Below are 20,666 nucleotides of genomic sequence, written 5' to 3'. Positions count from 1 at the left end.
AGTTCCTGCATGGACCACTGGGCGAATAGAAGCCACTGTAGAATTCTCATGTGCATCTGAGCTAGGGGAATTACACTGATTGCTGCTGCCATGGTTACCTAGTACTTTTAGAATTGTTCTTGCCTGAGTCTGTTTTGAAGAGAAGGTCTAGAACCTGTATTCGAAGGGCCTGTATCCTCTCTGGTGGAAGCTTTACCATCATTGTAGTAGTGTCTAAATCTGCACCTATAAAACCAATATGTTGAGATGGCAATAAGGCAGATTTTTCGTTGTTTACTGTAATCCCTAAACGAGCACAGAGATTCAAGGTAGTGTCTTTTGCTTCTGTTAGGAGATGCTTGGTGGTGGCAGTTAGGAGCCAGTCATCTAGGTATGGAAACACTCGGAATCCTAAACATCTCAGGTGAGCCGTAACCACTGCCATGCATTTGGTGAACACTCTGGGGCTGTAGTGAGACCAAAGGGCAGAGCTCGGAGTTGGTAATGACTGGCTCCTAGCCGAAAGTGCAGATGACTCCTGGATGGTCTGTCCATTTTTATGTGGTAGTACGCATCCTGGAGGTCTACAGAGCACATCCAATTGTCTTTGCCCAGAAAGGGAAGTATGGACTGCAGTGTAGCCATCCAGAACTTTGCCTTTTTTACAGATTTGTTCAATCTGCTGAGATCCAGTATGGGTCTCCAGCCCCTGTTTTCTTTGGAACTAAAAAGAACCTTGTGTAAGTCCCGGATCCTATTTGGTCTGCGGGGACCGGTTGGATGACTCTTTTCTAGCAACTTCTGTATTTCTAGGGTTGCTTGTTTCCTGTAACTGGGTGGAACATCCGGAATGTTTTTGATACATAGAGTGGGCATGGAAAAGGGTATAGAGTAACCTCTAGATATGATGCTTTGTACCCACTTGTCTTTTGTTATTTTTAGACAGGCATCTGGGTACAAAAGCAACTCCCGACTGCCTCCAGAAAGGGACAAATGGGCCTCCTTTCAGGTGCATTGAAAGGGCTTACCAAAGCAAGATTCTCCGTCACCCTGGTTCTGCGGACCCCCACTGCCGCGTGGCTGGCATCTTCCGTTATTGCTTCCCCCACTGCCCCTGGAGGAAGGCCCACCACTTGTGTCTTGAAAAGCTCTGTGGGATTTTTGAAACCACATTTTTCCTCCCTTTTGATCCTTAGGATAGGGTCTAGAAGGTGTGGAAAAGACAGCAGAGAGAGAATTTTTACTTCCCGTTCACACCTGGTTAGTGTATCTTTGACTTTAGGCCTGAACAAGGACGAGGTGTTGAAGGGGGTATTAACAAAGGATGACTTGAAGGGTTCCACAAAGTTACACAAGCGCATCCAGGAATGTCTCCTAAGGGCAATTCCTGAACCCGCTGACTTACACGCTCCATCGGCTGCATAAGAAACGAGCTCCATGGATGAGTTCACTAATAAATTTAAGGTGGAGAGCTGGGAGGACACTTTATCCGATACCTCTGCAGCTACTGAACCCTGGAGAGCATCACCAAGCTCTTTCAGGAGATCCCTCTGTAATCTAGTGAAATGCGTAAAATAATTCAGGGACCGGAGAGTAAAGGTCGCTGAAGAAAACATGCGCTTTCCATATCTGTCCATCGTGCACAACTCTCTGTTCGGGAGATGGACAGAAGTGGATGTTTCTAACAACTCCTTTTTGGTGGTCTCCACCATCAGCATAGCATTTACCAGGACACCTTTCTTCAGGAATATTTTATTTTCCGGGGAAGTGATAAATTTATTTGGCCTCCTAGGGACAGGCTCCACCGAGTCTGGAGACTCCCACTCCTTTCGACAAACTAGTTCCATGAGTTCGTCCAAAGGCAGTGAGACCCAAGTGGTGGAAAGGTGAGACACAAAAGCCTTCAGGTAAACAGACTCCTCGTCAGAAGGGGTGATTGGCTTCCAGCCACCTCTCTGTTTAAAGATCTCTAGGATGTCTGCAAAGGAGACATCCTCTGAGGGCGACTGTGGGGTTCCTTCTGGGTCATCTAGGTCTGTGTCAGACGTGACCGACTCCTGTGGGGAGTCCAAATGCTTCCTCTTGCATAATCTCTTGCAAGGGACCTCTTCACGAGGGCATTCTGGAGAGGTTTCAGATGAGAAGGGTTTGACTACTGGGGCATACTGAGGCTCTGGGTCTCTACGTCTGTGTGGAATCGGTTGTGCCGAGACGGACACCAGTGCCTTTGGGGGAGGAATGGTTGGACCTGAGAATGGGGCTGCCCATGGCTTCAAAAGCTCCCGCCTATGACCTGAGGATGCCCCTGGATCAGAAGAACCAAAAGGCCCCCCCGGCATCATGGGGGTCGGCTCTGAAGCCGAGGTAGGAACTTACACACGCAGAGGCCCCGAGAGGTAAGTTCAGATCTGAAAAACTCAGCCTGACTTTCCTCCCTGGACCCAACTGGAGAATGTCGGCTCCTTGACTCCTCAGGCAGCACAGAGATAGTCGGAGCGGTCTGAGCCGAAGATCCTGGAGCACATCTTGGCTCCGACAGTTCCATCACTATCAGCTCCATGTATTCCTGCTCCAAAACTGCAACTCGGGTCGGAGGAGGAATCGATGTTGAAGGGACAGGTCTGGTCAGTTCTGAGGCCCTATGGGTCGGTTCCGACAGAAGTTTGGCCAGCACCACTATCTTCAAGAGTCTCTGCACCACACAATCCACACCATAGTCAGAAAGGCTTCTACAGGATTGACAGGCAGGAGCAGTGGATCCTGTGGTCTGTGAAAAGGGTGACCTTAATGTAGGAGATATCGTCTCCAGATCAGGGGACTGGCTCCTCACTTGGAACACCAATGGCTCTGATGTAAGTGGAGCTAAGGTGGACGATCTCTCGGACCCAACAGATTTAGATATTGTCAGAGACATCTTTGCTAACTTTTTCAATGACTCCAACTGCTCTGAAGCAGTAGAGGATGACCTTTTTGAACTTTCTGGACTTTTGTCCAATTTTTGAATAGGAGAAATGGACTTCTTTGAATGACTTTGACCCTGTTCCAAGGCCTCTGAAAAAGAATATTTTAACAGTCCTTTTAAGATTAATTTATTCTTCCTTTCATGAAGAACAACTCTAGAAGTAAAGGAGTGGCATATGGCGCATGACTCCTGCAATTGAACTGCCCCCAGGCAGTAAACACATTCAGTATGACCATCAGTGATGGACATCTTAGAGTGCACTTAGGGCACTTCTTAAACCTGGAAGGTTTTACCTCTTTGGCTTGTTTAGACATGGTCAAAACTCCAAAAAAACAATAATCAGACAAAAAGAAGGAATAGCCCTCTAACTAAAAACGGTCTCAGCAGCTCTACAACTAACAATGTGCGAGTTTAGACAAGACAAATTTAGAAGATAATTACAAAACAACACATCTCTAATAAGTAATATGAGTATAAATGCCTAATTAAACCAACAATCAGACAAAAAGAAGGAAAATCCCTCTAACTAAAAATGAGCTAGCTTAGACAAGAAAGATTTAGAAGACAATTATAAAACAACACACCTGAACAGCTTCTGCTTCGGGCGCCACGCGGCAAGAAAGACTGAGGAAAATGGCGTCTGCTGATGCCTTTATACCCGAAAAACTGCAGCTATGACGTCGGGTGAAGTGCGACACCAGCCGAAGCCAGACCCAGACTTTGGAATCCGGCCGACCGAAGGGCTGCCTGACGACAGGACAACCTATTTGTAAGGACTGCAGATGCATCCTTGAAGGACATCCATGACTGCCTAATCAAACTAAAGTACAGTTTTGTACCTACCATAAATGTAGATGTCCGATAGGTATGCATCTGCAGTCATAACATATGGGCCCTTTGGTCGGCCGGATTCCAAAGTCTGGGTCTGGTCTCAGCTGATGTCGCATCTTCCCCGACGTCAGAGCTGCTGGGGTATAAAGGCATCAGCCGACGCCATTTTCCTCAGTGTTTCTTGCCCCAGATGCCAGGTGCCCTCTAGGAAGGCTAAATTTGGATAAAAGTTGAAAATTCCAAACAGAATAAAACAATATATATATATATATATACATACAAACAAATACACCATAATAGATTCCCCCAGCTAGAAAGAGGGGTAAGCACCCTAGGAATACCACAGAGGGGAAGGCGGGTGGGTAATCCTGACTGCAGATGCATACCTATCGGACATCTACATTTATGGTAGGTACAAAACTGTACTATGTCCTTCAAGGATGCATCTGCAGTCATAACATATGGGTAGAATACCATAGCCAAACTGGGGGAGGAGGTACTAAGATAAGGATGGTGTAGTTATGATCCCCTGTAAAACTGCAGTTGCAAAACCTGCTCGGGATCTGGAGTATAAAGGTAGATTGTAATGCTTGGCAAATGTATGCACGGAGCTCCAAGTAGCAGCTTCTAAAATGTCCTTGGTAGCCACCCCTCGTAGGAAAGCTGTAGTGGTGGCTGTGGCTCTTGTGGAGTGAGGCCTGATATTTTCAGGAGCTGTCTTTCCATGAAAAGAGTAGCAGAAACAAATGCAATTTCCTATCCATTTAGAGATTGTCTGTTTGGAAATTGCTTTTCCTTGCACTCCAGTTGCATATGCTACCAGAAGTTGGTCAGTTTTTCTGCTGGTTTTGGTTCTGTCCAGATAGTAGCGTAGTTGTCTATGTACATCCAAGGTGTGCAGTAGTTTTTCCCCCCTGTTCTGTGGGTTAGGGAAGAACGTAGGCAAATGAATAGCTTGGTTCAAGGATACCCTGGATACCACCTTTGGCATGAAAGTAGGACTGGTTCTCAGAGACACTCTATCTTGGTGAAAAATAAGGAACGGCTGCACTGCCATCAGTGCCTGTAACTCGGATACTCTTCTTGCTGAAGTGATTGCTAGAAGGAAAGCAGTTTTCCAAGATAAGAACTGTAAGTCTGCTGATGCTGCTGCTTCAAAAGGTGGTAGTGTTAATTTTTCCAGCACAAAATTGAGATCCCATGCAGGAAGAGGGGGTTTCCTTGGATGCTTTACATTTTTGATCCCTCTTAAAAATTGTCTGAGGAGAGGGTGAGAGAAGATAGGAGGATCCATGTTGTATTCTGCTGAAATTGCTGAAGCATGAATCTTAATGGAGGAATAGGACAGGCCATTGTGGAACAGTTCTGCTAAGTATTCTAGGATGTGTGCTAGGTTTGCCAGTGTGACATTTGTACCCTTTTTAGCGCTCCAAATGAGGAATCTCTTCCATTTAGCTGAGTATGTCTTTCTTGTGGAGGGTCTACGAGCCTCCAGGATTATGTCCTTGACCCTCTGAGATAAGACAGTTTGGTTTTGTTTTAGGCAATTTTCCAGGCAGTCAGCTGCAGTGTTTTCAAGTTTGGATGCAGGGTCTTGAAGTTGTTCTGCGTTAGAAGTAGAGGCCATAGGGGTAGAGGCCATGAGTTCGTCCGAGACATGCTTCTCAGTAGCGGATACCAGTGCTGCCGTGGCCAGTCTGGAGCTATCAGTATCACCTTTGGCTGTTCCTCTCTGATCTTCAGTAGCACTCTGTACATCAATGGGAGTGGTGGAAAAGCATACACTGTTAGGGCATTCCAGTTGAAAGAGAGGGAGTCCACCTTCCAGGCTTGTGGGTGGTATACTCTTGAGCAGAATTTCCTTAGTTGGTTGTTGAGTGGGGAGGCGAACAGGTCTATCTCTGGCATTCCCCATTTGTTTGTTATGATTTTGAAGATGTCTGGATGCAGCATCCATTCGTAAGCATCCGTGGTAGTTCTGCTTAAGCTGTCTGCTAGTGAATTCTCTTTTCCTGGTACGAATTTGGCCTGCAGTTGGATGTTGAGATTCAGGGCTAGATTCCACAGATCCATTGCCATCCGGCATAGAGGGTAGGAATGTGTGCCTCCCTGTTTGTTTATGTACCACATGACTGTGGTATTGTCTGTCCTTATCAGCAGATGACCTTGCTGGAGGAATGATTTGAATGCCTCGATTGCATGCTTCACTGCCAGCATCTCCTTTAGGTTTATGTGCAAATTCAGCTGGTCTTGAGTCCATAGGCCTTGGATGCACTTGTCTTCCATGTGTGCTCCCCATCCTAGGTCTGAGGCGTCCGTGGTGATGGTCTGCTTTGGTTGTGGTTTGTTGAAAGGCAACCCTCTGTTGGACTGGCAGGCCTGAGCCCACCACAGGAATTCCTTTTTCAGGCATGGAATGATTGGAATCATGGTTTCTAGACTGTGCCTGTGTTGAGACCATACATTCCTTAGGTACCATTGTAATTTCCTCATATGCAGCCTGGCATGTGGGATCAAGATTATGCAAGATGCCATGTAACCCAGGGCCTGCAGGACTTTCCTTGCAGTGAGCTGAGTTTGTCTTGTCAAAGCCATGAAGTAGACTGGGAGTTGCTTTTGTTTTTCTTCTGTGAGAAAAGCCATCTGAGTTATTGTGTCCAGATCCGCACCCAAAAAGGTTATCCTTTGGGATGGCACTAGTCTTGACTTCTGGATGTTGACTGTGTATCCCAAGGCCTGTAACAGGTGTATGACATAGGCCAAATCCTTTATAAGTCTTGTCCTGTTCTCCGCTTGTATTAGGCAGTCGTCCAGTTATGGGTAGATTTGAATTCCCTGGAGCCTGCAATGTGCAATTACTGATGCCAGGCATTTCGTGAATACTCTGGGCACAGTAGATAAGCCAAAGGGCAATGCTGAGAATTGATAATGCTCTGATCCTGCAAGAAATCTGAGGTGTCTTCTGCAATCTGGTCGTATAGGGACGTGCAGGTATGCCTCCTTGAGATCTAGAGTCACCAGCCAAGACTCCTTGCCCAACATGGGAAGAAGTTGCTGTAGGGTCAGCATTTTGAATTTTGGTACAATGAGATATGTGTTTAGTGCGGACAAATCGAGAATAGGCCTCCATTGGGTTTCTTTTCTTGGTACAAGGAATAGTCTGGAGTAAAATCCTTGGCCTTGTTCCATAGATGGTACCCTTTCTATTGCTTTCATCTGAAGTAAATTGTTGATTTGTCTTAAAGCCTCTGGCTTCTGGTTTGGTGGAAGGTTTGGCATTCCGCTCCTTCTTGGTAAAGTGTGGAAATGAAACCTGTATCCTTTGTCTATTGTTTGCAATGTCCATTTGTCTTTTGTAATGCAATGCCAGTTTTTTGAGAATAAAGCCAATTTTCCGCCCAAGGGTGCTTCCAGTTGTTCCCTTGTAGGCGGAATCAGAGTCAAGTCATTGTGTTTGTCCTGTGGAAGTGGTTGTAGTTGCAGCTGTGGCAGTACTCCTCTGGTTGGCAGGTTGCCACTGGCGACCCCTGTAGGCACCCTTTGATTGACCTCTGCCTCTAGGGCGTCTATTCCTGCCCATCTGTGCTTTGGAGGTGTCTGGAAAGGACCAATTCTTTGAAGGCCAGTTTCTGCTGAACCACGGAGGTTGGACCTGCAGAAAATCCTTAACTGTTTGCACAGATTTAGCTTTTTCTTCCACTTTCTTTAGAATCTCCTGTGCAGGGGAGCCAAATAAACTTTGTTTCTCCATTGGAGCATCTAGAAGTTTTGCCTTGACATGGTCCGGCAAGGATTGCTCTTTTAGCCAGCCATGTCTACGAATTACTGCCCCAGTCATAGCTGATCTAAATGAAGCTTCCAGTGCATCATAGCCACATTTTAAGAAATGGTTACTGACCTGCTGAGAGTTGTGTACCAAATCCTGAAGGGCCTTACGGTCTAAAGGTTCAGGAGAAGAAAGCTTTTTATTCAGCTGATCTAACAAATATTCCTGGTACTGTATCATATGGAATTGACAGTTTAAAGCCCTGGCAGAAAGAGTAGCAGATGTATAAACCTTTTTTCCCCATCTCTCTAATGCTCTTGACTCCCTTTCAGAGGGTAGTGGGTTTTTGGCAGTGGCAGCTGCAACACCCTTCGGGCCCTGAGAAATAGTTTCTGGGTCTGCAGCATGGGCTTTATACAAGTGGAAGTGGGAATCCGGAACCCTGTAGTATCTGTCAGGTTTGGCAGGGGCCGGGGGAAATGAATCAGGGTCAGAGCTGACATCATTATATGCATCATCAACTACAGTTAGCACAGGTGGTATGGCTAAAGGCCTATGCTGTGGCAAGTGTAAGAAAGTCCTTAGTCTTTTTCTAGAATCAGAGAAATCCTGACCCTGCCATTGAAAGTGTTCCCTCATAGAGTGTAAAGTTTCCCCAAAGGAAAATTCCTCTGGAGGGGAAGCAGAAGGGATAGAGTCTTCTGCATCTGAATCCTCATAAGGTGAGTATGGCCCTTCCTGATGGTCTGACAAATCAGATCCATCCGAGGAGTAGTCAGAGGAGAGAGGTTCAGGTGGTTCAGTCCTGGGCCTTTTGTCAGGAGGAGGTTGGGAGGCCCTGTCTGGGTGAGGTTGGGAACCCCTAATCAGAGATATAAGGTCCTCAGCAAGACTGAGAATCCGGGAACTTGAGGAAGGTCTCTGAGAAGTTGATTTTGCAGGTAAAGCTTTTGTAATTTTAGCTGCTTTAGCCCTGGAGAAAGCCTTAAAAGACATAGAAGCAGGGGGCCTAGCTGCCCCACGTGCAGGAGTGGAAATGTCCAAAGGAATGGTGTCGGACAATTCTTGTGCGCTTGCTTCTTCGGTAGGGATTTCTAGCCGACTCGGCCGGGGCTTCACTGGCCTCGGTTGTCGGAGGTATGATTTCGGCAGAAGGTAGAACCGAGGCCTCGGTTTCAGCCGAAACCGAGACACTCGCGGTAGGCCTAACCGTGGTTTCAGCGAAACCGCGGGCATGAGTGTCGGTCCTTTTCCTTGCATTTTTTGGCTAAATGTGTAGTCGGAGTCTCCGACGGCATTTTATATGCAAAAGCGGATCCAAAAAACTCTTCTGCAAACTCCGACCGACGTCTAAGAGTCCATCGGTTGAAGGAGGCACAGGCTAAACAAGCTGATACGTCGTGGTCTGGGCCTAAGCAAGGAAGGCAGTAGGAATGGAAATACTTATGAGGTATTTGTTTCCCACAAGTTAAACAATTATTTACTTTGTCTGACATCGGCTGAGGCAAGAAAGAGTCCCCAACGGGGTACTTAGCTTTTTAGAAGTCTTCGGTAGCTGAATCTCTGGATCTGACCGACCGGCACTTGCGAACAGCTTCTGCTTCGGGCACCGCGCGGCAAGAAAGACCAAGGAAAATGGCGTCGGCTGATGCCTTTATACCCCAGCAGCTCTGACGTCGGGGAAGATGCGACATCAGCCGAGGCCAGACCCAGACTTTGGAATCAGGCCGACCGAAGGGCTGCCTGAGGCAGGACAACCCATATGTTATGACTGCAGATGCATCCTTGAAGGACATCTATGCAGTCGCACACACACACACACACACACACACACACACACACACACACACACACACACACACACACTAGCTTATCCACAAACTGACAGGAAAAATATTCCTAAAAACTATTTTTATTATTGCAAAGTATTTAAAAGTATCTAACAGTCTTCAAAACCAAACAGTTAGAATAAATGTACACTATACTATGCTAAATGTAGATAAAATGGGATAGGGGAACTATTTAAGCCTAAATAAAATAGCGGCCGGTAAAAAACGAACAATGCACACTGATAAGTAAGCCGGATACTCTCTAAATTAAGCATGATCAAAGAATTAACTAAGTAAAAGAGCAAGTAATTATCTAAACTAAAGAAATGTACAAAAATGTTTTTCACTTAGCCAAAGCTAGATGAATGACCCGATCTTTTCAGCGGCAAACGAGCATCATGGGATAGGGAGTAAACCACAAGTTGGTTGAAGACCTTGAGCCTTTGTAAACAGCAGAGTCGGAACAGAGGATCGGTTCTGAACCCATCAGTACAGAATGAAGGCGAGATAAGACAACTTCACATCTAACACCTTCCTGAAAAACTGAAGCTAGAAAATCCAGGACAGTAGTGAAAGGATTCAATTCTCTTTGATGGGACCAAAAGGAAAATCTTTCCCATTTACACTTGTAAATCTTCCTGGTGGACTGGGGAGGAAAGCCTGTGCTGTTTAACCTCTAGGGGGAATTGGAGTAACCATGTGGTTAATCTGAGGCTTGGAATGCCCAGGTGCACCATCCTTGAGGGATGACAGATCAAACCTGGACTGGGGTCCAGTATCCACGGTGGATACAGAAGATGAGACCAAATAAATGGGAAACATAACTGATGAGGCCAAAAGGGGGGCAATGAGGATAACCATGCTCTTCAACAGAGATGCTTTCTGTAGAAATCTAGGGATTAGAGGAATGGAGGGCGTAAGCATAAAGGAGACCGGCGCACCAAAAATGAACTACAGCATCTTTAGGTAACATCCCCTCCCCAGGAGGGGGGGGGGGGGCAAAGAACCTGCTGCACTTGTAGTGAGGAGAGGCAAACAGACTGCAGAAAGTTTGACCCCATCGACAGAAAAACATCTCTGCCACTAACTGATTGAGAGAGCACTTATGAAGAATTAGAATGTATGTGCTGAGTTTGTCTGCTAGCACACTGGATTTCCCCAGTATATGCACTGCAAAAAGAAAGCAGCTGGAAGAGATCCCCCACTGCTTTCTCCCATTGCTTCTTGACAAAGGGGCTAGGGTCACGTTCCTCCCCTTCTTACTGATGTACCAAATTACGGACATGCTATATATGTTTGAACAGCAATCATTCCCTGAGGGAAGGAGTCCTGAAAGGTCTGCAACGCTAGGACAGCCCTCATCTCCAGAAAACTGATATGCAGATTGGTCTCTTCTGGGCACAACATGCCTTGGACTGTCTGTCACAAGAAAAGCCCCCCACCCCAACTGGGAAGCATCCATGGTCACCATGACTAATGGAGGTAGAAACACAAAGGGGTGTCCCTGACAAATTTCGATCTGTATTCAGCAAAGCAGGTAATGTCTTCAAACCCGAGCAAATTTTATCAGTGAAGAGAGAGGATGTTGAAGAATCGACAACTGAACAACCAGGGTCCATTAAAGAACATGCATATAGAACCAAACCAATGGGACCAAGGTTATGGCAGCCGCCATTGACCTCAAAGCCTGGAGGATCAGTTCTGCTGGGGGAAAGAGGGTGTGAAAGAATCTGTCTCACTTGCAATCTTACACTGCACTTTGATGGAAGAAATTCTAGTTGACTGGTGGTGTCCAGGTGAGCACTTATAAATTACAAGACTTAGACTGGTTGTAGATGAAACATGGCATAATTGACTGTGATGCTTCAAGACTGACGTAGCTGGTTCGAGTACTTCTTGGCATTTTTGAGGAGATGACTGGTCGACGTGGTGAGGAGCCAATCATCTAGGTATGTAAACACACTAAATCTGAGCAGTCTTAGGTGAGTTGTTTCCACTGCCATACACATGGTGAATACCCCTGGGGCTGTGGTGAGACTGAAGGGCAGCGGTCTGAACTGACCATGACTGGCCCCCAGCCAAAAGTGCAGATCTCTTCTGGACCATCTGTTCATTTTGATGTGATAATATGCATCCTAGAGATCGAGACAGCACATTCAATTGTCCTTTCATAGAAATGGTAGAATGGACTGTACCATGACCATCCAGAACTTTGAGTTCTTTGCAAATTGATTGAGCTTGCTGAGGTCCAGAAAAGGTCTCAGGTCCCCTTGTTTTCTTTGGCACTAAAAACAACCTTGAGTAAGTTCCAAATCCTCTCTGGTCTGGTGGGACCTCTTTGCAAACTCTTGTTTAGCAGCTTTTGAATTTCTAAGGCTGCTAATTCCCGCTGACTGAATGGAAGGTTAGGGAGCCTTTTCCGTTTGGTTGGTGGAATTTTCAAAAAAGGAATGAAACAGCCTCTGGATATAATCTTTTGCACCCAAGTGTCTTTAGTTATTGATGCCAAGGCTTCTGGGGTGCAGTGACAAGTACCCCCATGACTGCATCTGGAGAAGAGCAGTCAGACAACCCTTCAGGAGTGCTGGAAGTATATATATCCAAGAAGGTAAGTCAAGTGGTACAGTGTGACATATTTTCTGCTTAAAAACCCCAGCTTTGGCCGGCTAAGAACTTGGTTATATTCAACTGGACGTATAAGAGAATTTAAGTACCTTTATCTGCACTTTTTTGATTAAAGCGTAGCTATCATTCTAAGTCTTTTGGATTAAGCACTTGGGCTTCAGACCAGTTGTTTTACATTAGGAAGGTTTGTGGCAAGCACTGTGGTGGCAGGACAGGTAGCTTTCATCCTTCTAAGTTGGGAACTGCTGATTGAGAGCCCAGTGTCCAAGTGTATTAGTGCTGGTTTAAGCACTTGGGCTTCAGGCCAGTTATTTTACATTAAGAAGGTTCGTGGTCTGCACTCTTGTGGGAGAAGAGGCTGGACTCTGCCCTTCTGAGCTGGGAATTTCTGGTTAAAGGTTTATAGTGCCTGAATATTTGAACTGTATCTTACTGAAATTGGTACACCTTGTTTGCTGTAGCATAGACTAGATCAAGGCCTGCTGAATCTAGCTTTGTTTATATGCTTGTTGTTTGTTTGCTTGTTATTTCCCTGGAACGCTAATTCCACCTAATACCTGGCTTCTCAGTGCTTCTGTGGATCACTAGTGATATCTGCATTGCTTACTGTACTTATTTCCTTGTTTCACTTGAAAGAAAGTTACTGTTTGTCGTTTTTGCATTTAGTTACTTGTAACACATTGCACTCAAGTTACCTGGCACTTGCTCACTAAAGCAATTATATAAGTCAGCACTAAAAATTAAAAGCACTACACCCTCACTCCCCACTGGCCCTTGTTTTCAATTATTAAGGAATTCCCAATATTATTCTAGCATGTCCAAAGGTCAGTTGTCAATCTCCTCTCTGGTCCAGCTGGTGAATCTGGGAATCTTGAGGCAATGTTATAACTGCCTCATGTACACAGACAACCCTCTCCTCCTCCCACATAACACAAATACTTGCGAGAGATGCAGCTATTTAGCCAAACTGGAGGCTGAGCTCTCTCAACTCAGGACTGGCAAGACCAGACAGGAGGAGAAGGCAACTACACACACCACAAAACCAGCCTCACATAATGCTACCACACCACTGAATCAAACACATAAACACACAAAGACATACTGGAGGCTCTGAGTAAAATTTACCTAAACAGCAGAGGCCTCCAAAGCAGACACCCAAACAACTGCTACCTCAAGACACCCCACAAGCAACACATAAACCACAAAATCAGTGTGCAAAGCAGTCACAGCCCTTAAGGCCAAATACAACACCAAACATACTTGTCATAGGTGACTCCATAGTCAGACACACTGACGTCCCACTCACCAGGCTGAACAAGGAGAGGGTCACAGTAAGCTGCCTATCGGGCGCTAGAATCCGCCACATAACACAAGCACTCGGGTCACTCCACGGCAAGTACAAATATGACACAGTCATTGTCCATGCTGGTGTGAACGACCTGAGACGTACCTCCCTGGACTACATGAAAAGAGACATAGAGGAGCTCTCTGATTATGTAGCCCAGGCAGGTATGACCCTGACCCTGAGCAGTATCCTTCCTTCACCAAGAATGATGCCACAATATAGAGATAAGATGATCAGCTTTAACAACTGGCTTAATGTCTGGTGTCATTCAAAGGGGATCCAGTGTCTGTCTGCCTGGGATGACATACTTGACAAGCCACGCTGCTTCGCAAGGGACGGCTTGCACCTGTCACCCCTGTGATTCCAGATATTGGCTAAGGCTCTTGCCACCCCCATAGTGCCTTTTTTAGGCAAGGCTCAAATTCTAAACCTACCACCCTAGAAAACAAAAATGGGAAGAAACTGAGGGTAATGCTGCTCAATGCCAGAAGTCTAAATCTCAAAATGCACGCACTCGAGGCCCTTCTCAGTATGGAGAACATCGATGTCTGTGCTCTAACTGAAACCTGGTTCAAGGCTCCTGAGAGCACCCCGGCACTATTAGGTTTTACCTCATATCATGCGTTCCGGCCCCAAAACCCGGACCACACCACAAAAGGAGGGGGTGTATCCATATTCATAAAGGATACCCACACCTCCAGGTTGGTGGCAACGCATAGCTTCGAAACCATCCAGGTGCAACTAACCATAGGCAAAACTGCTCTACAAATTGTAGCATGCTACAGGCCACCCTCTCAAACTCAGGAACCCCACACAGCCTTCCTGAAGACACTGGAGGGTATAAATGTATCTCCAAACACCATCATATTGGGTGACTTCAACTACCCGAATATAGACTGGGAACATTACTCAAGCCCTAACTTTCTAGCCCAACGGTTCCTGGAGTTCATAAATTCAAATGCCATGGAACAGCTAGTCACTGTTCCCACGAGAGGAGAAAATATACTAGATCTCATTATCACAAACATGGGGACAAAATGCTCCACACCGGAAGTATATCCCTCATTGGTGAGATCTGATCATAAACTAATCTCACTGGAAATCCACATCCCGCCCCCACACCAAACAAAAAAGACTACAGTGAAGAACTTCTCTAAAGCAAACTTCACACTACTCAAGACTGGTGTGGTATCCTTCAAAGCCCCTGAGCTAGTGGAAACCACAACCCAAGCTGCGGAAGCCCTTACAAATGCCTTCTATGAACACCTCCAGGACTGCATGGATCAGGCAATCCCAAATAAAACCAAGACTCTTTCCACAAAGGGCAAACGTCCAGTCTGGTGGACCCCAGCCATTAACAAACTTTACAATAAGAGGAGAAAGCTATTACATGAAAGAACAAAATCCATAAAAGGGAAGTCACCCCTGATCATTATTAGTAAAAAAATACGAGCACTCATAAAATCAACTAAGGCCAATTTTGAGAGAAAATTGCCATGGATTCAAAGGACAATCATAAGGCCTTTTTCAGCTATGTTAGGAACCTGGGTGGAAACTCCCAGATATGCTCAGAATTAGTCCAAAATGATACAAAAATCACTGAACCCACACACATTGCCAACATACTGGCAGACAGGTTCAGTGCAAACTTCACCCCCCTCTCCCCCCCTAAAGGAGAGATAACTATCCCAGCGGAGTGTAGCCTCCCAGACATCTCAAATGCGCAGGTGAAAGCTGCTCTCTAAAGCTAAAAACACAGCATCAATGGGACCGGATGGTGTCCCCGGCTATGTGCTACATGAGCTAAATGAGGAATTAAACCTGCACATAAGGCAGCTGTTTAATCTCAGCCTTACCACAGGATACGTGCCCAAGGAGTGGCATACGGCAACTGTGGTCCCACTCCACAAAGGCGGTGCCTCTACGGACCCTGGTAATTACCGCCCCATAAGCTTAACAAGTCTAGTCTGCAAAGCTATGGAGAGGATCATAATGGAGCTCATAAACAAAGATATAGGGGACTTGCAGACATTGGACCCAACCCAGTTTGGCTTCGTCAAGGGCAGATCATGCCTTTTGAACTTGGTCGACTTCTTCAAAACAGTCACCAAGGCCATTGATGAGAGAAAGGCAGTCCATATAGCCTACCTTGACCTTGCAAAGGCTTTCGACACAATACCCCACTCAGGTATTGTAGAAAAACTTACCAGCTTAAATGTAAACCCATATGTCACAAGATGGGTTGCAAACTGGCTTAAGGACAGAACCCACAGGGTTAGAGTTGCTGGAGCTATGTCAGACTCCAAGCCGGTCACAAGTGGTGTCCCACAGGGCTCGGTCCTTGGCCCCCTATTGTTCGGCATCTACTTCTCAGAAGTACAGGCCAACATGGGAGGACTTTGGCTGACAAAGTTTGCAGACGACTGCAAACTGGGCGCCATAGTGGAAAGCGCATCGGACACGGATATCCTTCAGAAGGGACTCACGGAAACAGATAGCTGGTGCCAGAGCCATGGCCTGAAGTTAAACGCCAAAAAATGTATAGTCATACCCTTCGGGAAAAACAAGGTAACCCCAAGCTACCATATAGGTGGCAATCCACTAAGCACAGAAGAGGTTATCAGGGACCTGGGGACCCAGGTTGACAGTGGCCTTTCTTTTGACACTCACGTTGCTAAAGTGGTTAGAAAGACCTTCTACATTGCCCACCTGATCATGAAGGGATTCACATCCAGATCTAGTGAGGTTATTGTTCCCCTGTACTCTTCACTTATCAGACCAATGATCGAGTACAATGCCCCATTCGGGATGTATCTCACCCGACATCTGCAGCAATTGGAGAGACCCCAAAAGTTCCTCACCAAAAGGATAAAGGGACTCCAAAATCTGTCATATGCTGCCAGATTGAAGAAACTCCAGCTCTATTCAGTCGCATACCGTCTGCTCAGAGGTGACATGTGCCTGACATACAAGGCCATGTCCAACCCGGAATTAATGGACATGCTCCACCTCAAAAAATCCAAATCCACCAAAACCCCTAGAGCAAGCGACTTAAACCTTAGCACGGATATAAATAGGACATGCTGGAGGGATAGATTTATCACTCAGAGACTCCCTATGCTGTGGAATAAAATCCCAGTCCATGTGAGGCAGAGCACCTCGCTGACTCTGTTCAAGAGAAATCTTGACCTGTGGATGGGAGATCATAGGTTTACCCCGGGAATCATCTTTGTGTCACTGCTGGACAGAGGCACAACAAACTAATGGGTACAGTATTTTTTCATATAAGGGGTGGCGTAAGCCACAAAACTTTGGGCTAGGCTTATAAATGCCTTAGGGCAGATAGCCTAGTATAAACCTATGAACCTATGAAAATCCTTGGTTCTGCAGGCGTCCTCTTCCACAAGGGCAGTGTCTTCCACTGGAACTTCCCTCAGTCTCTGGGGGAATTTCCCCTCGCGAGTCCTGGAAAGGACTTTGTGACTTCTGGAACCACATCCTTCTACCTCCATGCTGATTCCTGGAAAAGGAATTCTGTAGGGTAGGAAAAAAAAGTACTTTAATGGGAGACAAGATCTTCCTGTCTTGCTCACTGTGGAGGAGTGTTTCTTTCACTGTTGGGACACACAAGGAAGATCCAAAGGAAACATGGAGGAAAAATTGAACAGCTCCATAAAATCGTATAAGTGTATCCAGGCATGTCTCCTTACATCTATGCCTGAACCCACTACCTGTTAGGTACATCCGGCTGCGTGAGAGACTGAAGGGTGGCCAGTTGTGAAGATAGCTGTTTGTGTTCCTCTATGGATATGGACTGGGGGATCTGGGGAATTCTTTAAATCAAATCTCTCTGCAGTGTAGTGAAGTGTGCCAAATAATTCAGTGAACAAAGAGCAAAAGTCACTGAGGAATAAATACACTTTCCAAATATCTCCAACATCCTAGAATCTCTGTTAGAAGAGGTCTGCCAGCTCTTTAGTGGCTGCTACCACAGCCATATCATCCACAAAAACACCCTTACTCCAATTAGACTTTTCTTTTGGAGGGGCAAGAAATTTGTCAGGAAACAAGGGATGGGTTCTGCAACATCAGTTTCTTTCCATGCCTGGGAAGAAAGAAAATCTACAAGGTCATCAGCCAGGGGATAACCCAGGACATAGATAGGCTGAACCCAAAGGCTTCTAGGAAAACTGACTCCTACTGGGAAGGGGAAATCAAAACACCATCCACTTTTCTGTTTAAGGATCTTAATCTCCAAAGGAGACGTCTTCTGGTGGAGATCTTGGGGACCCTCTCTTTCATCGAAGTCAGCGTCTTTGGTTAAAGATTCCAGAGGGGAATCTATTTACCTCCTTCTCTTTAACCTCTTCCAGGAGGCCTCACCAGTGGATGATCTAGGGAGGTTATCAGAAGACGGGAAGTTCCTGCATAGGAACTGCCTGGAAGCTGCAACAGGCCGGCTGCCCCAGTGTGACGGGCTGATGAGGCTCAGAACATGGAACTGAAAGCAGTACAAGGGTGGAATCTGAAGAAACAGACTGGACTCTTGGATGAGAGAAAGCCCTCTCCTCCAATTCAAAAGCAGAAGGGCTGGGAGAAGCCATTGCTGGCCACACCAGAACTGAAGCTCCAGGTGCTGCCAAGCATCGACTCTGCCTGGGCTCCTGCTGTGAGACAGGAGTCAAACCAGAGCTGTCCAGCAGAGGGGAAGACACAGTTCCAACAACCTCCAAGTTGAAGTCCTCCCCCTTGGACCTAGCACCAAAGCTTTGGCTCCGAGACTCAATCTGCTCTAAAGGGATCAATGCCAAACAAATCAGGGACTCAGTCGAAGAACTAACTGCCTTTGGATCTGATGCATCAACTCTCAGGATTCTTGGATCCCAGAGCTCTGAAAATCAGATAGATAGGAGAAGCAGGAGAAATCAGCAGGAGAGAAGCAGGCTGAAGGCTCACGGATCTGACTGAGAAACGTCATCATCCTAGCCACATCTACTTCAGATGTGCTCCAGGAGGACATGACAAAGGGCAATGTGGAAGGAGGATGAGACATCCTCTTTGGTCTCCTGTAAAAAAGATGATCAGAGTCATGGGGAAATGGGCTCTGGAATGAAATGAGGACAGAGTTCTAGCAGATTTAAAAGTCTCCAAAGTCTGAGCCGATCTTTTCACAATTTTGGCTGGTAGCTCAGAGGCTGGAGCACATTTTGGAGAATGAGTGAGAGACAGTTTTTTGTGCTTTCTGGACTCCAGTGAAGATTTTTGTTTGTTGGTGGGGGGTTTGAGCTCCTGAAACAGATGCAGCAGCAGAAGCAGAAGGTGGAAGCAGCCTTTTCAAGACCAGCTTATTGCAGCGATCACTCAAGGCTCAATAGTTAAACCCTGCACAAATGCAGCATAGAATTTCAAGGTGGGCTGCTCCCATATAGTACACACACTCCCTATGGCCATCAGAACTGGGTATGCCTGTAGGAAGTGCACTTTTTAAAACCCGTACATTTTTCAGTCTTTTAAAGGGAGTTAAAAAAATTAGGAATTTCTCTTCTCTTAAAAAAAAAAAAAAAAAAAATACCAGCAATGGTATGTCAGAAATACCTTATGACCGGGTAGGGAAAAAAAGAAAGAAAGGCAAGTACCATCAACAACAATAATCACAAATACCCTTGAACAACGGGTAATAAAGAGAAAAAAAAAGCAACTAATGCTAGAAACCCAAAACAAATACAAAGGGAAAAGGTTGAGAGAAAAGATGTGATAGGAAGACAAAGTAATAAAAAAAATATCTAACTTTACCCGGAAGGTTGGCGTTTCGGCCACATGTCGGCCACCGCGGGACTCCCTGCCGTCCCATGGCATGGGGTCAGTAACCCTGGTCTGGGTGCCCGTGATGATGCCCATGATGACTGGAATGACGCCGCGTGGGCAGCGGTGCCATCCTGGCCAACCGAGAAGAAAACTTGTATGACTCTGAGCGATGGATCTCTTGGCTCTTGCGTCAATGAAGAACGCAGCTAGTTGCGAGAACTAATGTGAATTGCAGGACACATTGATCATTGACACTTCAAACGCACTTTGTGGCTCCCGGTTACTCCCGGGGTTATGCCTGTCTGAGGGTCGTCGTGCCTTCCATCACCCCCAGGGGTGTCCAGCTCCAGTCGAGGGTGTGGCCAAGGAGTCGAGGGAGCCCACCGCGGACCCCCCATCCCCTCGGGAGAGATGCAGATGGTGGAGAGGAGTCCCCCACCTCCCCGAGCCAGGAAGTCTTCAGAGGATGGGAGAGAGTAGGTGCACGTCCGGCCCACCCACCCCCAGAGGCTTTCGGTGGTACCACCACCAGGCTGCCCTCCCATGCACCGGAGCCGCATCGGCCGTCCTCTGCCTGGAGTCCGGCAGTGGTGGGGAGCAAGTGTGGGGGCCAGGGGAGGACAGGCATCCATCAGTCCCTGAGCCCCCCCCGCCACCCTCCCCACCCACGACCACGCTCAGAACGCAACCTAAGATCAGATGTGGTGACCCACTGAATTTAAGCAAGAAAAGTACAGTTGTGTACACTTGCCATAAATGTAGATGTTCGAGTATATTCACTGTTGCAGTCATCACACTTGGGTTATCCCGCCAGGGGCAGCCCTCAGTCGGCTCAAATACCAGAGGCCTAGTATTTCTGCGTTGGTTGCTGTCGCTTCAGGACTGATGTCGGGTCATCAGAGGTATAAAAACAGGCAGCCAACGTCATTACATCAGTTTTTCTTGCCCCAAATGTCAGGAGCCCACAAAAAGGGAGCTAAGTTATGGTGGAAAAACACCACCAGTAAAAGGTAAATGCCAATAGCCCTGTAAGGAATGAGAAAGAGAGACAAGGGGGCTGGAAGGCGGGAATCCAGGACTGCAACAGTGAATACACTCAAACATCTACATTTATGGTAGGTGTACACAGATGCACTATGTTCTTAGTGTTTCACTGTTGCAGTCATCACACTTGGGTGGAGGCAGTCAAGAAGAGTTGGGGCTGGCTAGTATGCCCTGCAGGACTGCTGTTGCAAAGGCTGCCCTGGATTTGGAAAAGATAGGCAGGTGGTAATGCTTGGTGAAGGTATGAACTGAATTCCAAGTAGCAGCTTCCAGAATGTCCCTGGTATGGACTCCTCTGAGAAAGGCTGTAGAGGTTGAAGTTGCCCTAGTGGAATGTGTTCTGACCCCCTGAGGGAGTGGTTTCCCATGGTGTTTGTAAGATAAATGGATACAGTGTGCTATCCATTTGGAGATGGTTTGTTTTGATATAGCCTTGCCCTCTGTCCCTGGTGCAAAGCTGACTAGTAACTGGTCAGATTT

General features: G+C 46.5%; 1 protein-coding gene and 1 non-coding gene across 2 annotated transcripts in view; one reads left to right on the top strand and one right to left on the bottom strand.

The window, feature by feature from the left end:
- LOC122815935 (protein ZNF783-like) overlaps positions 1 to 20,666 on the bottom strand; it is a 362,214-nt gene that overhangs the window by 120,936 nt on the left and 220,612 nt on the right. The gene's annotated exons all lie outside the window — the stretch shown is intronic.
- On the top strand, positions 19,301 to 19,454 carry LOC122817680. The gene has a single exon (XR_006367316.1). It is a non-coding gene; the product is annotated as a 5.8S ribosomal RNA (ribosomal RNA).

The sequence above is a fragment of the Protopterus annectens genome, chromosome 1.part1 (genome assembly GCF_019279795.1).
Source record: "Protopterus annectens isolate FY-2018-M chromosome 1.part1, PAN1.0, whole genome shotgun sequence".
NCBI lineage: Eukaryota > Metazoa > Chordata > Ceratodontiformes > Protopteridae > Protopterus > Protopterus annectens.
This window is presented reverse-complemented; position numbering and strand designations above follow the sequence as displayed.